The sequence below is a fragment of the Lepidochelys olivacea genome (genome assembly GCF_965140295.1).
Source record: "Lepidochelys olivacea isolate rLepOli2 genome assembly, chromosome: 23".
Classification (NCBI taxonomy): Eukaryota; Metazoa; Chordata; order Testudines; family Cheloniidae; genus Lepidochelys; species Lepidochelys olivacea.
This window is the reverse complement of record NC_140433.1, coordinates 659,932-677,416: the sequence shown is the minus strand read 5'-3', so window position 1 is coordinate 677,416 and position 17,485 is coordinate 659,932. Positions and strand designations below refer to the sequence as shown.

Sequence of the window (17,485 nt, the reverse complement as noted above, 5' to 3'; positions counted from 1 at the left end):
AACCAACTCCCTACCCCCTGAGCCACCCAGTCCCCCGCTCTGGGTTCAGATTGGAGTCAGTGCCCCAGAAAGGGAAATGACCCATAACTCCTTTTCCAACCCCTGGTCAGTGAATCATAGAAATGTCGGGTTGGAAGGGACCTCACGAGGTATCTAGTGCAGCCCCCTGTGCTGTGACAGGACCAAGGAAACCTAGATCAGCCCTGACAGGAGTTTGTCAAACTGGTTCTTAAAACCTTCCAATGAGGGGGAATCCACAACCTCCCTTGGGAACCTGTTCCAGAGCTTAACTACCCTTACAGTCAGAAAGATTTCCCTAACATCTCACCTAAATCTCCCTCACTGCAGATTAAGCCCATTACTTCTTGTCCTACCGTCAGCAGATATGGAGAACAATTGATCATGGGCCTCTTTATAACGGCCCTTAAAAGTATATGAAGACTGTTGTCAGGTCCCCCTCAGTCTTCTTTTCTCCAGACTAAGCATCCCTAGTTAAAGAAACTGGGCATGTTTAGTCCTTCCCTCACAGGTCAGGTTTTCTAAACCTTTGATGATTTTTGTTGCTCTCTTCTGGACTCTCTCCAATTTGTCCACATCTTTCCTAAAGTGCGGTGCCCAGAACTGGACGCAGGACTCCAACTGGGGCCTCACCCGTGCTGAGCAGAGCAGGACAATTCCCTCCCATGTCTCACATACGATGCTCCTGTTAATACACCCCAGAAGGATATCAGCCTTTTTCACAGCTGCAGTCCATTGTTGACTCGTTCAATGTGTGATCCACAATAACCCCCAGGTCCTTTTCAGCACGGTGGCCACCTGGCCAGTTATTCCCCATTTTGTAGTTGTGCATTTGATTTTTCCTTCCTAAGTGAAGTTCTTTGCACCTGTCTTTATTGAGTTTCCTATTGTTGTTATCAGACCAATTCGACAAGGTGTTTTGAATTCTAACCCTGTCCTTCAAAGCGCTTGCGACCCCTCCCAGCTGGGTGTCATCTGCAAATTTTATAAGCATAATCTCCACTTCATTATCCAAGTCACTAATGAAAATATTGAATAGTACTGGACCCAGGACTGACCCCTGAGGGACCGCCCCTCGATATGCGGTTATATCTCCCAGTTGGACAGACAACCATTGATAACTACTCATTCGGTTTTCAGCGCTGTTAGGGCTTGGAAAGAGAGACCGAGAGCGACATCTAATTTCTCTGCATCACGTCCCCAGAAACATACACCCAGCCCTTCTGCATTTGCATGAATGTATTTTATTGCAGGAAATAGGAAGAGAATCCAACTCAGCAACAGCTACCATGGCTCAGCCTGAGACAATCAATTCCCCACATCACCCAAAGCAACGCGAGAGAGGGTTGACTATACTGTGCAACGGGCACTAGGGGCAGCAGGGGGTGAGGGGGCATAAGGGGGGCTGTGCTACATAACAGGCAGAGAAAATGAAGAGAACTCTGCACCAAGAGAGGCAGCAGCAGAATGCGAGGGAAACCGGAGTGGCCTCCTCATCACCCCGTCAGATCTAGCTCTCTTCGAAATGCATGGGGAACCCATCGTTGCAGGCGATGACGATCATCCTGAAGTCAGCAGCAGTCTGGTATTTGCATTTCTTGAGTGGTGTCCCTTCGCGTGAGGTGCAGATGCAGGTGGTGATGTTGAATTTATGGAGGCTCTGGCGCATGATCTGGTTACTCTTGGTTTGATAGTCCGTGCCTCCCCCTTTAGTGCAGACGGCTCTGATAGCATTGATGTTCGCGTGGATGAAGGTGTTTATCTTCTTGCAGGTGTTTTCCCCAGGATTTGGGTCCAACCTCCTCAATTCGTTCAACACGTAGTGCATTTGTTTGGTGCAGTACTTGTCGTTACGGCCTGTGGGATTCGCATCGACGTGCTGGAGGAGGAACTTCTGGTACTGATCTGCAGTAGCTGGTGCTCCCAACAGCACCAGTGCAGCAGCCAGCAGGAGCAGCACGGGGGGCCCTTTCAGAGCCATGGCTCCAGCCAGATGATCCTGAGGACACACTGAGAGACAAGAACAGAAGAGCTGCCAGACAGGGTCAGACCAAAGGTCCAGCTAGCCCAGTATCCTGTCTCTGACAGTGGCCCGTACCAGAGCTTCCGGCAGAGTGTACAAAACAGGGCAATTAAGGAGTGATCCACATGCATCTTCCACTCCCGGGTTCCGACAGTTGGAAGTTTAGGGACACCCAGAGTATGGGATTGCATCCCTTGGCTAATAGCCATTGATGGACCTATCCCCCATACAATCTGATCCAAAGACCCCACTCCCCCTCACCCCAGAGCCACGAGAGGACTGAGAAGTCCTGAGTCCAGATCTCACCTACTCTTCCTTTCACCCTCTTGCCAAGATTCTGGTCTCAGTCCCCGCAGGGTCAATCCAGAGTCACCCCCTGGCTGAAGTGGGGTCAGGACTGGATTCTGCTCCCAGGCACCCTGGGGTCAATCCGCAGTGCCCTTCTTTCTGCATTTCCCGCCTGGCTGGGGTCTGTTAAGCAACAATGTTTTCAGCTTACCCAAGTCGTGGGGCTCCCGACAGAGGGATGGATCCAGCTGCCGACAGAGCTGAGAGTCCCTGAGTCTCCTTCCCCTTCGGTTGTCATTATATAGAGCCTGACCAGACGGTGGGGGTGGGGCAGCTTCTCCCACTGAGGGCAGGGAGATAGAGGGGAAGCAGGCATCGGGCAGGGTCCTGTTATTGGAGTCCTGTGACACTGTGAACCCCACAGCCCCTGGTGAACCTGCCTTTGTAACCCTCAGCCCAACGCTATCCCTGAGCTGGGGAGAGAACCCTGGAGTCCTGACTACCAACTGCCCCCGTTCTAACCCACTAGGTCCCACTCCCCTCCCCGAGCCAGGTTAGAACCCAGGAGTCCTGGCTCCCAGCCCCTCTAACAACACAGTCCTGGTTGTTACAGGTTTCACCACTAATTGGGAACCCTGGGTACCCCATAACCACAACCCCACAACCCCAGCCAGTCCCTCCCTGGGTTCCCTGTCCTCTCTTGGGTTTGTGTCCTGCCCACTGCTGGTGGGGGCTGGGAGCCAGGATTCCTGGGTTCTATCCCGGGCTCTGGGTGAGCAGTGGGGTCTAGTGTGTATTTGTGAGGTTATGAGACAATGTCCCTTGGGGTCACTAGCTAATACCCCTCTGTGCGTGTACAGCGTGTCCTCTCATTACGTAGCACGGCAGACAGCCCTGCTGTAGTTCAGGTTAAAACCAGCTCTCTGATTTAAAGCTCAACTTTCCGAAGTGCTCTAAAATCCAGACGGTTACTCAGCTTGTCTTGAAGTTTGGTGTGGGTCATGGGAGTGTGGGAGGGCTAGCTAGCTAGGGTTAGCGACCCAAGTTTAGGGTCCTTTGAGAAAGGGGTTCCCCAGATACAGCCCCACCCCTGAAGAAAACAGCCTGTCTTAAGGTGCCTAAATTTTCCAGCTTTGTTCAGAGATAGGACTCAAACCCAGGCCGTGATCATCACACCAGGGTCTCAGTACCCCACACCCCCAGAGGGCAGGCCAAACACTAGCCCTTTGGAGGAACAAAATTGAGAACAATATGAGACAGAGAGTTTGGCTCTCATGATAGGCACCGAATATGCCTAACGCTCATGCCCCAAACAGATAACACTGAAATGTGCAGAGAGGACCAAGCTAGCTAGCCAGCCCTGCCGGGCTGGACCGCAATGCTTCCAGAGGGATTGGTGTGGACATGGCCGGGCTGGCTGGGCCCAGGGGGCAGGCCAGGCTGGCTGGTTACACTGTTGGTGCTGGGTTTCTTCTGTGTCTTTTCCCCTGACCAGCCCGGACCCCGCAGTTAACAACCAAGGAGGGGCTGGCTCTAGGGGCCGGATTCCCAGCCACCCCTCTCCACTGGCACCGGCTATGGGTCCCTGCCAGGCCCCCTCTGTGCTGGCTCCTGTCCCATTCACCCTGCAGTGTCCCCCGGTCCTCACAGGCTTGGGGCTTTGACACCCTCCACAGTCCAGGGGCAGGCCCAGATCAGGCCCTAACGGGGCTGCTCACGACTCCGTCAGCCTGGTCTGGCCCCAGCCCTATCCCAGGCAGGGAGCGAGGCCTGAGGGCCTGTCCCACGCTGCCCAGTCCCACTGGCTTGCCAAGTGTTGGTTGGTGGTTAGGACATTAGGGGACTCCTCCTTGCGGTCTGGGGCAGATTGCTCTCCCCGTGACAGAGGGGGAAACCCTGCACGCAAAGGGGAAGTGTCACAACCCGGCTGGGGCAATGGGCTAACGGGTGGTGACTCCACTAACCGATGGGATGTGCAATGGCTGCTCGTTCCCCCTGTTAACCGCCGTGCTCTGCTCCCGTGTGCAGTGTCGTTGTGGTGTGGTGTGTTGTGGGGCGGCAGAGGAGGGAATGATCTCAGGTTAACAACGTGATGCAGCTCAAAAAAAGGCTAGTATCTTTCTGGGGTGTATTACCAGTAGTGTTGTATGCAAGTTTCGGGAGGGAATTGTCCTGCTCTACTTGGCACTGGTGAGGCCTCAGCTGGAGTCCTGTGACCAATTCTGGGTGCCGCACTTTAGGGAAGATGTGGACAAACTGGAGAGAGTCCAGAGGAGCAACAGAAATGATCAAAGGTTTAGAAAACCTGACCGGTGAGGGAAGGTTGAAAAAACGGGGCATGTTTAGTCATGAGAAAAGACGACTGAGGGGGGACCTGATCACAGTCTGCAAATATGTGAAGGGCTGTTTGAAAGAGGATGTGGATCAGTTGTTCTCCGTGTCCACTAAGGACAGGACAAGAAGTAATGGGCTTAATCTGCAGTAAGGGAGATGTAGGTTAGCTATTAGGAAAAACTTTCTAACACTCATGGTACTGAAGCTTTGCAACAGGCTTTCAGGGGAGGTCGCGGAGTCCACATCACTGGAAGATTTTAAAATCAAGTTTGACAAACCTCTGTCAGTAATGCACATGGGAACACATAATCCCAACTCTACATATGAAATGATGGGGTCTAAATTAGCTGTTACCACTCAAGAAAGAGATCTTGGAGTCATTGTGGATAATTCTCTGAAAACATCCACTCAATGTGCAGCGGCAGTCAAAAAAGCAAACAGGATGTTGGGAATCATTAGGAAAGGGGTAGATAGTAGAACAGAAAATATCATATTGCCTCTCTATAAATCCATGGTACGTCCACATCTTGAATACTGCGTGCGGATGTGGTCGCCCCACCTCAAAAAAGATACATTGGAATTGGAAAAGGTTCAGAAAAGAGCAACAAAAATGATTAGGGGTATAGAACAGCTTCCATATGAGGAGAGATTAATAAGACTGGGACTTTTCAGCTTGGAAAAGAGACGATTAATGGGGGATATGCTAGAGGTCTATGAAATCATGACCAGTGTGGATAAAATAAATAAGGAAGTGTTATTTACTCCTTCTCATAACATAAGAACTAGGGTCACCCAATGAAATGAGTAAGTGGCAGGTTTAAAACAAAGAAAAGGAAGTGTTTTTCCACACAACACACAGTCAACCTGTGGAACGCTTTGCCAGAGGATGTTGTGACGGCCAAGACTATAACAGGGTTCTAAAAAGCACTAGATAAGTTCATGGAGGACAGGTCCACCAATGGCTATTAGCCAGCATGGGCAGGGATGGTGGCCCTAGCCTCTGTTTGCCAGAAGCTGGGAATGGACAACAGAGGATGGATCACTTGATGATTCCCTGTTCTGTTCATTCCCTCCAGGGCACCTGGCATTGGCCACTGTCAGGAGACAAGGTACTGGGCTAGATGGATCCTTGGTCTGACCCAGTAGGGGCATTCTTATGCTCTTATGTTATGTTCTTAAGACACCTCTTACTATTTAGTTTATACAAGAGAAGGGTATTATCGCCTTTAATCTCTCACTCTAGGGCCTTTTTTTTTTCTAGATCACAAATCATCTCGACAGAGTTTCTCCTATTTGCTAACATCCTTTTTCAAATGTGGACACGGCACTGAACTCGGTGTCCAGTAATGAGCTCACTGCGAATACTTTATACAGAGGGCCGGCCTTAGGGAAAATTGGGTGAACTTGTATTTTGGCGCCCCTGATCCCCACTGCCTCCCCAGGCTCCCCACCCACCCCCACATCGTCCTGGCCCCCGCTGCCTCCCCGGGCTCCCCACGAGGGTTGGCGGCCCGAGGGGAGGCTTGTGACAGGAGGGCAGCAGAGGGCTGTGGTGGCAGGGGAGCATGGTGACCTGAGAGCCCCGGAGAGGGGAGAGGGGACCAGAGGAGTTCAGCTAGAGTCTGTACACCCCCTGCTGCCCCTCGTGCCCATTATACAGTGTAGCCGCCCCTTCCCCACCCCACCCTCTGCCGCCCCTGGTGCCCACCATACAGTGCCCAACTCCACAGCAGTGCCCCCTTGCCGTGACACAGCACCTGGCCTCCATCCTGGGCTCCACCCCTCCCAGCCCTTTATACAGACTGAGCCAGTATCTTCACCCCTAGGCCACAGGTGTGGGAAATCGAGGCAGAGACGGGAACATGAGAGAGCCCACAACGCTCATTGCAGCCAATAGGAGAGGGAAATATTCCCAGAGAAGAGCCCCGTGACCCAGAGCTCTGAACTGGTACATCAGGGGTTATGGGTTCAATGCTTACTCAAGCCTGGGTGAATCATCTCGGGGAGGTTTCACCTTTCACTGCTTCCTATGCATGTGTTGGTGTCTATGCTGCCCTCTCAAAAGCCGAGCATCTATCACTCTGGCAGGAAAGCTGGGATACGGAGCACCCGTTTCTTTAGGGGAACGTGTAAGAACCCTGCAGCATCAAATATGGCATGATCTGCCCCCACATTAGGACTTAGCCTGATCTCTACTAGCTAGAGATTGGTTTAAAACAGGGGTGGGCAAACTACGTCTGGGGGGGCCGCATCTGGCCCTTCGGACATTTTAATCCTGCCCTCGTGCTCCCGCTCCAGCCAGGGAGCAGGGCTGGGGGCTTGCCCCACTCCACACGTGCCGTGGCTCCGCATGGGTCCCGGAAGCAGCAACATGTCCCCTCTCCAACTCCTATGTGTAGGGGCAGCCATGGGGCTCCGCCTGCTGCTCCCGCCCCAAGCGTGACCCCTACAGCTCCCATTGGCTGGGAATCGCGGCCAATGGGAGCTTCAGGGGCGGCGCCTGCGGATGGGGCAATGCGCAGAGCCACCTGGCTGTACCTCTGCATAGGAGCTGGAGAGAAGACATGCTGCTGCTTCCAGGAGCTTCTTGAAGTAAGCGCTGCCTGGAGCCTATACTCCTGACCTCCTCCCACTCCCCCAACCCCCTGCCCCAGCCCTGATCCACCTCCCACCCTCCAAACCCCTCAGTCCTAGCCCACAGCACCCTCCTGTACCCGCAACCCCTCATCCCCAGCCCCTCCCCAGAGCCCGCACCCCCAGCCAGAACCATCCCCCCCCCCGCACCCAACCCTCCTGCCTCAGCCTGGAGCCCCTCCCATACCCACATGAGCATTCATGGCCTGCCATAAAATTTCCATACCCAGATGTGGCCCTTGGGCCAAAAAGTTTGCCCACCCCTGGCTTAAAACTTGAAGTACAAGGTTTCATCCCTTCCAGTATTTGTTATCGTAATTAATTGTAACTCTGTACATTACTGTTATCCATAGAAGTGTCCAGTTCCTTTCTGAATGTTGCTAAGTTGTTGGTCTCATCAATGTCCTGTGACAAGAAGTTTCACAGTCCAATTACACCTTGTGTGGAAACAAAGTATTTCCTTTTATCCATTTTCGATTTGCCACCTTCGGGTTTCAAAGAACATCCTCTTGTCCTTGTGTAATGAGACAGGGAGAAGAGAAGCTCCTGATCTCCCTTCACTAGACCAGTCTATATTTTATATTGACAGCTATACCAGATCTATGCATCTATCCATCCCTATAAATGCCCATCCATTCCTATAAATGCCCATCTATCCAGCCATCAATTTAAGTATCTACCCCTATAGATACAGACCATCAATCGGGCTCTGTTTAGTTTTGAGAAGAGAAGACTGAGGGGGGACCTGAGAACTGTCTTCAAATATATTAAGGGCTGTAAGAAAGAAGACTGTGATCAATTGTCCTCCATGTTCACTGAAGGTAGGACAAGAAGCAATGGGCTTAATCTGTAGCTTGGGAGGTTTAGGTTAGATATTAGGAAAAACTTTCTAACTCTCAGGGTAGTTGAGCTCCAAGGGAGGTTGTGGGATCCCTGTGACTGGAGGGGTTTAAGAACAGGTTGGACAAACACCTGTCAGGGATAGTCTAGGTTTCCTTGGTCCTGGCTTGGCGCAGGGCAGGACTTGATGACCCCTCACGGTCTTTTCCTGCCCTAAATTTCTATGATTCCTTGATCTGCTCCCTTCTCTTTGGTGTATAAACAGTCTCATAAACACAGCCTTAAAAACAGGGCTGATTATTCTGCCTCATTTAGCCACTGAGCTGCCTGATATTACAGCTGCTGAACAGTGGCCAAGAGTCAGTTTGTAAGCAGAGGGCCATCATATGGCATCCCTTGCAAAGGAGAACGAGTGGGCATTGTTTTGTATCAGCACTCCTTACCATCTGCTTTGCCCTGGTTCTCAAGGTAATCTCCCTGCAGCCAGACACCTGGCCAGACAAATTTCTGGCTTGTGGGGGATCCAGGTGCCACAGTCACACAAATAATTAATTACAGTTCTCTCCCTCCCTTTGCATGGACCCATATTCTGAACACTTCACAAGCAGATTCTTTATTCCAGGAATTTCTTTTGCTTTCCTGCTTGTATCTACACGGCTGAAAACACCAAACATTCTCCCTGAAACTTGAGTATTAGAAGCACCTAGACTCTCCAACTGGGCTTTAGTGTCAGGTGCTGTACATACATGGAAGGTATTGTCTACACAGCAAAAGATGTGCACAGTCTAGCCTATCTGAGCTAGCTTGAACGCATCTTGTGTGGGTAACAATAGCAGTTGAAGACAGCACAGTGTGGGCGTCAAGCAGGCTCGCAAGCTGAGTATGTACCCAAGGTCCACGCTGAGGTTGTGTTACTCGCACTATGGCCCTCACTGCTCTTGTTACCCAGGCTATCTCAGATAGGCTAGACCAGGGGCGGGCAAACTTTTTGGCCTGAGGGCTGCATCGGGTTTCTGAAATTGTATGGAGGGCCGGTTAGGGGAGGCTGTGCCTCCCCAAACAGCCAGATGTGGCCCGGTCCCTGCCCCCAATCTGACCCCCACTGCTTCTGGCCCCTTGATGGCCCACCCAGGACTCCTGCCCCTAACTGCCCCCCGTTGCCCCATCCAACCCCTCCTCTCATTCTTGACTGCCCCCCCTGGGACCCTGCCCCATGCAACCATCCCTTCTCTCTGTCCCCTAACTGCCCCTGGAACCCCCGCCCCTGACTGCCCCCCACTGCCCCACCCAACCCCTCCTCTCCTTCCTGACTGCCCCCCTGAGACCCCTACCTCATCCACCCCTCCTGCTCCCTGTCCCCTGACCGCCCTGACCCCTATCCACACCCCTGCCCCCTGACCACCCCCTGAACTCCCCTGTCCTCTATCCGATCCCCCCACCCCCCGCTCCCTGCCCCCTTACCGTGCTGCCTGGAGCACCAGTGGCTGGCGGTGCAGCTGCACCATGACAGGCAGCCAGGCCGTGCAACACAGAGCCCCTGGTCAGGCCGGGCTCTGTAGCCCCCGCCCAGAGCATGGCGCCAGCTGTGCAGCGAGGTGAGGCTGCAGGGGAGGGGGAACAGCAGGGGAGGGCTGGGGGCGAGCCTCCCAAGCCAGGAGCTCAGGGGCCAAGCAGGAGGGTCCCGCGGGCTGTAGTTTGCCCACCTCTGGGCTAGACAGTATGCAGCTTTTGCTGTATAGACATGCCCAGAGTGACACTCCCTGCCTTGGAGTGCTCACAGTCTAAATAGACCAGTTCCCCCCCATCCTTATTCCCATTTTACTGTTGGGAAACTGAGGCCCTTGGAGATGAAGTGAATTTCTCAAGGTCCCTCAGAAAGTCTGTGGGAGAGGCAGGAACTGAACCCCGATCTCCTGGGTCCCAGCCCAGTGCCTTCACCTGTTAAACCTTGACAACAATGCTGAGTAACGCATTCTTGAAAGACAGTGTGATTCGTAACGTGCTGGTGGTTGTTCTGTTGCTGGGCGGCATTATTAGCATAATCCTCACTTTAATTATGGATCAATTTTTTATAAAACTTCGTATTTGTTCCCTTGAGAGATCTCGGCGTGTTGCCCTAGTTTTGTTGATGAACGATCTGATTTAGCAAGTGCTGTTCAGCTGAGCCTTAGACCTGCTCCAGAGCCACGTGGTGCGAGCTGCAGACATCCCTGAGCTGCCTGGACCCAAAGAACGCGGCAGGCAGAAAAACAAATTAAAAATGAAATTAAACAAGCAAATCAAGTAATTTGGTCCTCCAGGAGACACTGGGAACCGCCCCGACACATCCTAGTAACTAAATACGGAGTGATTTTTACTGCAGTGTGTGTTAAGGTAGCACCTGCAACCCCGCGACATGGCTCAGAGTCCCGTGGTGCTGGGTGCTGTGCAAACACAGGACAAAAAGACGGGCCCTGTTCCCAAAAGCTGAGCATCCGAGACAGCTGCAGTGCTGATGTCACTACCTATCATGCTGACCAAGACTGCCTCATTGGTTCCTGGTGTTCCCTCCCCTCCATCTGTCGGTATCCACTTGCTGTCTCTTGTCTCCTACTTACATTGCACTGAAAGTTAGAGATACCAGGCGGGGAGGCGGGGCTGGAAAACAGGCAGGACTTCCCTCTCTCCCATCTCCCCTCTGTTAGGCTCCCAGTTAACAATCAGACTGATTTACAGGCCCATGTGTTTATGTCTCACGAGGCCTTCCCTACTCGTTCACGCAGGGGAGGTCTATGCTGCAGACAGGACTCTATGCCGACACAGCTTCTCAGCGGAGACACCGCTTGCATCCACAGGAAGAGTTTTTCTGTCGCTTTAGGGACACCACCTCCCTGAACAACAGCAGCTATGTTGATAGACGCACTTGCCCACTGACATAGCAACATCTACACTGGGGATGGGTTGGCATGTCAGGCAGGGGCCTGGCTTTTTCACACTGTGACCGATGTAGCCATGCAGAGCTGACTTTTCCATGTAGGCCCAAGCTCAGCACCCGCTGGGGCTGGGAAGCTGTCCTGGCTGGGATGTCACCGGTTGAGAGCCCCGTGTTCATTCTGTCCGTCCCCAAACACTTCAGAGGATCCCACAGGGCTCTGCAGAGTCAGAGCTGGGAAGCGTGAGACTGTCTCGAATTGGAAGCCTTTGTGGTTCACGGTCTCCGGGCAATTTCGCCTTCATTTATAGCTCACCATAGTGTGGGGCACTTCCCGTGCAAAGACAGCTCATAGACTCAGATTTCAAGGTCACGAGGGACCACTCTCCATTAAGTCTCTGATCTCCTGCATAACACAGGCCAGAGGTTTTCACCCAGCAATTCCAACACCAGCGTGGCATGTAGAAAGAGATCCCCTATCTCGATTTAAAGACCCCAAGGGACAGAAAATCCACCCCGTCCCTTGGTAAGTTGTCCCAACGGTTAATTAACCATCTGCACCTCATCGCTAGCCTGAATTGGTCCATCTTTGGCTTCCATCTGTTGGATATCATTCTGCTTTTTCCTGCTAGATTAAAGAGCCCGCTGGTCTCAGAAATCTTCTCCCCACCAAGGTATTTCTAAAGCAGGATCAGCGCATTGCCAGCTGCACATTCCTTGTGGTGCATGAACTCTGGAAGAGTTTTCCTATCACAACTTCTGTACACGGAGGCCCAGCCCTGGGGTGATGAGTGCTTTAGAAATGCAGGTGGGTGGAAAAGCAGACAGATACATGTCCCTCGTCGCCATCATAAGTATCTGGGTAAACAGAATAGAGGGTCCTGTTCTCAAAGGAGACCGTGACGTTGACGAGAATGATCTTTTTCTGGGCCTCGTCGGTGACGACCATGTCAGGTCGCAACTGGCTGTCGGTACTGGGGATGGTGCAGTTCATGGTGACCTCCCCCAGGAGTGGTGCGATGGCTTTCACCAGGCGGTTCACCAGGATGCGGTGCGATGGCTTTCACCAGGATGGCGTTGTAAGGCAGCTGCCAGGCTCTGGAGTGGGGCTTGCAGCTGCACAGGACATGGGGCAGGGTCTGCACAGGACATGGGGCAGGTAGCCGCACTTCCTGCAATGCTTGTCTTGGTTCCCGTGGCGGACAGCTCCTTTGAGCGGGACGCAGTTGAGCCGGGCGCGGTGGATGAACCGCCAGTCAGCGAAATGGGTGAAGTCGCCCCAGGCGAGGAAGTGGTTGCTGGCGTCCCACTTGCTGGTCAGTTCGAAGGCTTTACCCTGGTCCAGTTTACGCTTCAGGGTTTCCATGTACAGCAAGTGGATGGCTGCCTTCAGGGTCCTCTCCAGCATGCCCCTGGCACTCGGGGTGACGACGGTGTTGTCCTCAGACCTGATCTGCGGCACCAGGACTCCCAGCTCCTGGCGCTCCTCGCACCACTCCCAGCGGCAGCCGATGCACTTCCCTAGGCGACATGTGGCGTTGCGAGCACGGGATCACAGTGAAACGATGTCGCTCCCGTCCCGTCTGAATTCGCCGTCCAGGGAACCGCTCAGGAAGGTGGCGATGTCTTGGCTGGAGGGGGCTCTGCCGATCCTCTTCTTTGTCGTGTCATGGAGGGCGCTCGCCGCGATGTTCCGTACCATGGTGTCGGGACACGTCAGCAGGCGGAAGGCGCGGGTGATCACCGCGATGTCACACAGGTCGCCCCTGCGGGGGACATGGGCACCGCCGTGCCTGTGGGTGATGTAGATCAGCTCGTTGCTGGCTCTCTGGGGAAGGAACAGCCACACTAAAGTGAACCGTAACCCGAGGCCAGCCCAGGTTGATCACTTCGGCAAAGCAGATCTTTCTGCTGAACACCAGGACAGAGTAGGCATGGCTATGCAAAGATGGTCTGCTCCTGAAGTCATTGCCCCCAGTGCGTCACTAGATGTAAGGGGAGAGCTCATTCAGACCCTGCTTACAACCCAATGGTGAAATTCACCCCTCTAGGGAGGGAAGATGAGGGCTGCACAAGGAAGGCGTCCCACTCAAGCCTCTATCACTTTGTAGGGTCCTAGGTGCAACACCAGAGGAGTCCATTGCAATCATCTAGCCCCGTGGTTCTCACCAGGGGTACACGTACCCCAGGGGGTACACAGAGGTCTTCCAGGCGGTACATCAACTAATCTAGATATTGGCCTAGTTTTACAACAGGCTACATAAAAAGCCCTAGTGACAAACTAAAATTTCATACAAACAACAACCTGTTTATACTGCTCTATATACTATCCACTGAAATGTAAGTACAATATTTATACTGCAGTCAATTTATTGTATAATTATATGTAACAGTGAGAGCGTCAGCAATTGTTCAGTAACAGTGTGGCTGTGACCCTGTTGTATTTTTCGGTCTGATTTTGTAAGCAGGTAGTTTTTAAGTGAGGTGGAACTTGGAGGTACACAAGGCAAATCAGACTCCTGAAAGGGGTACAGTAGTCTGGAAAGGTTGAGAGCCACTGATCTAGCCTGACCAGTCCTGCATCACACAGGCCAGAAAAATCACACCAAGAATGCAGATTCCTACACCCAGCCCATAACTGCTTGTTGAACTAGAGCATGTCTTTTATAAGGAGACACCCAAACTTGATTTAAAGATTAAAGCAACAGGGAATTTATCAACTCCCAGGGAAGTTGTCCCAAAGGTTAATTAACTTCACTGTTAGAAACTTGCACTTCATTTCTAATCTCAATTTTTCTGCCTTCAGCTTCCAGACATTGGAATTTGTCCAGCCTTTGTCTGCTAGATTACAGAGCCCGCTGGGGTCAGAAATGTCTTCCCCAGGTAGGTACTTAAGTGGGGCATAGAGTGTACAGGAGCGAATTTTCCCCCATGAGGTTGTGGCTCTGGAAAGTTACGTGGATGGAGAAGGGTGCTAAACCTTCCTGTCATTTGGCATCACCTTCATAGGTGATCTGCTGACATCCTGGCTGTGTCAGTCTGTATCCCAAAGGGAAGCAAAATGGTTCGCCTAGGGCTGGTTTTGGTAATGTTCTGAGTTGAGGCATCATTTATAAAAATCACTTTCCATAGCAAGTCGCAGATTGGGTCAAGAGACCTAGACACACACTTCATCCTCTTCTGTATCACAGCATCCTCTGTAAGGTCTTTGCTACAGATGCATCTTGCAACCAAGTTATGCAAGAACACGGCTGAGATGCAACTGCTCCTTAAATGGAAAGAGGACATTTACCCCAGGCATGTCCGTACAAGGCAAATGTTCCAATTTGTTTTCATTTCAGCCCTGTTCCTCAGGCTGAAATGAAATCTGAATGGCTGGTCAGGTGGAATTGCTTCCTTAAATGCACTAGCTCCCTCCAGGGCAGCCTGGACCCTCGGCTCCCCAGATGGAGAGGCTGGTGACTCAGCCTTTTGACCGTCAGAATAATGAACGTTCTCTTTCTGCATGACACGTGGCCTTTGAGTTAGTGAGGAGTTAGCATCCCCAGTGCCTAGAGTTACTCCCGGCTCCCCTTCCCACCCCTTTAGTGCTCTCTTTTGACGGTAAAGTTCCAGGCACCTTTAGAAATGCGTTTGTTACTGTGTGCCCTCCTGCTTAGGCTGGGAAAGGCTGTTGGTTTTGCAGGATTCTATTTAATTGTCCTTCCTCTGAGTACCTGCCTCTTGCTGTCGCCTGCATTCCAAATTAGCTTCCACTGATCTCACAAGGGTGCTGGGAGGGTTTTTAAGAGGGGGGAATGAAATGTCCATGAAACCCTCCCTCATTTCCCAACCAACGAGCCAGCTGGTCAGAACTTTCTGAATTTTGAAATCTCTGATATTTTGAAGCTGAAACTTCAAAAATTTGGGGAAGGAAAATTTTTGAAGAAAAAAAAATCTGCAAAGTTCTTTCCCCAATTTTCCATCACACTGGAGAGTTGCCCTAGACTGTGGTCCCTGGGTTTGGGAACTGGTCAAGGACTTGCGAGAGCTGGGTTCAGTTTCCTGCTCTGCTACAGACTCTCTGTGACAATGGACCACTTAGGGAAATGTTTTCCAAAGTGCCTAAGGCCTGAACAATGCTAGGAAGTTATAGTGAGACAGCTACCTCAGGCAGCGGTGTGATTTTTTTTACCAGCATAGCTGTACCAGTGCAGTGGTGCTTACATACGGCGATTGCAGGGAGCCAACTTGTATAGACTAGACAAGGCCTTAGGGATTTACGAACCTAAGTCCCATCTTCAAAAGTGGCTCGTAAGTTCCATTGACTTTCAATGACATTTAGACTCCTAAGTGTCCAAGTTAGGATTAAAGATTGTGAGGTATCTGATATTAGGGCATATAGGGTCATAAAAGTACCTATGGCCAGGTCTACTCAACAGACTTTTGCTGACAGTTACATCAGTCAGGGATCTGATGAGTAGAGCTGAGTGAATAATGGGTTTTTTGGCTTGGGGACAGAACCAAAATATCCAGTAAGTAAACATAAAAAATCCAGTTTAATTTGAACCAAAACCAATTTAAAAAAAATGTTCATTGAATAAAAGCAATTAATTTTGGATTGACCAAAACATTTTGGTCAACTCTAAACACATTTTTCCACCTGGGTTTTTTTTGTTTTGATTTGGCTGGTTTTGGGTAGTTCTCACCTTTTTGGTGTGTGACTTGTTTTATTGGCTAAATCTGAAAACGAAAGGCCATTTCATGAAGAAAAGTCATAATGAAATGTTTTGACTTTTTCAAAATGTATTTCCTCAGGCTCCTTTTGGCTGAAACAATTCATTGAATTGACTCAAATTCACAGTTTCCGAGTCCTGAAAAAACGGATTTTTCAGAAAAATTTCTCCTTGCTGAAAAAGTTTTGCCCAGCTCTGGTGAGGAGGCGTGATTTGTGACCAGAGCCATGCCAGCAACCCCCCGTATAGACACATTTATACTGGCAAAAGTGCACTTTTGCCAGCATGACTTATTTCTCTTGGCCAGTCTGTAATCAGTTATATTGGGGAAAGTGCACTTTTGGCCAGGATAAGCTGTGTCCATTCTAGCAGAGTGAGTTGCCGGTATAGCACACTGGTATAGCTGCACCAGCAAAGCCCTTTGAGTATAGACCTGACCTTGGACAGGTGCCCTGTGGCAGCAGGGGAGGAGGGCATGTTGATATCTAGCCAAAACAGACTGTTTCACGGCTGTCACACAGGATGAGACTAGGCGAGCGCAGCCTGAGCGCTGATAAGCGTCTGCCTTGTCAAGAAAACTAGCTCAAGTTTTGCAATGAGACAAATCACTAGGAAAATTATTCAACTTATCTTTAATAACTCACTACGTCCAATGTTCCCAGTTAAATTGCTTTACACCTCATCAGCCCGTCTCACGAGGAAATGACAAAGCGCGAGATATCAAGCAGGCAAAAGCCCAATTGTTGGAGCAGAAAATGATAATGCCAGCGCGACGGCAGCGAGAGTGGAGTAAATATTGATTTTCGTATATGAAAGAAAGAGATCTTTATGGACGGGGAAGTTTAAAAGAATAAGCCAGCCATACAAGCTCCTGCTCCAACGGATGTAACATTCCCACCAACCAAAAGATTTCCAGTGCAGAGTAAATAGCTCTCTGCAGCTACAGTAATCACACGTGTTTGGCTGTTCGCAGGGCATTAGCAGGCCTAATATTTTGAGGCCCTGGTACCGCTGCATGCAGCAGGTCTCCATCAAATTGGGAACAGCACAGTTATTGGAAAAGGAAATATTACATAATGACGGGGCCCTTCTCAGGATGTGAAACAGCCTCCTCACCTGCACCCGGGTGAAAACCGGGCTCCAGGAAACAAGGGTAAGGAGACATTAACAAACAATCCATGCAAAGGAAGGAGTGTTGAACACAGAAATCTGTGCAGCAGAAACCCTGGTGTTCAGAGAAAGCTGGGGTCAGACTAGGAATTCTTTATCTAGGTTATGGTAGTGTCTCTGCCCCGAGGTCTCAGCACATACACAGAGCAACCCTAATCAAGGCCCCGTCACACCGGGCACTGCACAGACCCAGAGTAACCGAGATTAGGGCCCCCTCGCACTGGGCGCGGCACATCCATGCAGCTTGATTATGCTTTGTATTAAAATGGCATCAAGAGGTTCCGACTCGGGATCAGAGCCTCCCTGGCCTGGGCGCTGGATACACACACAGTGAAAAGAAACTATTTGCCCCAAAGGGCTTAAAATGTAAGTGAGCAATGAGGGAGAACAGGTGGAGGGGGGACACAAGGTACCAGTGGGAGGCAGCCCCCGCCCAGACAGCTGACAATCTAAATAGACAAGTGTTATTAACCCCATTCAACAGCTTTTGGTGGGGGAGAACGGTAGGGTCCAGGGAGATGAAGTGACTTGCTGAATTAGCCAGTGTCTAAA

The 17,485-nt window shown here is 51.2% G+C and overlaps 1 protein-coding gene and 1 pseudogene across 3 annotated transcripts in view; one reads left to right on the top strand and one right to left on the bottom strand.

Annotated features, from left to right (window-relative positions):
• The window catches only part of LOC311511903 (uncharacterized protein), a gene marked incomplete at its 5' end in the record, with an annotated part of 199,195 nt that overhangs the window by 59,222 nt on the left and 122,488 nt on the right, over positions 1–17,485 (top strand). The window lies entirely within an intron of this gene.
• Positions 1,240–2,609, bottom strand: LOC311511878 (angiogenin pseudogene; annotated as a pseudogene). 2 transcript variants are annotated; one of them, XR_014714609.1, is made up of 2 exons: positions 2,541–2,609; positions 1,240–2,028 (listed from the first exon to the last, which is right to left on the bottom strand). The product of XR_014714609.1 is annotated as an angiogenin pseudogene (transcript). The 2 variants fall into 2 exon arrangements; XR_014714610.1 differs by lacking the exon at positions 2,541–2,609 and adding an exon at positions 2,348–2,478.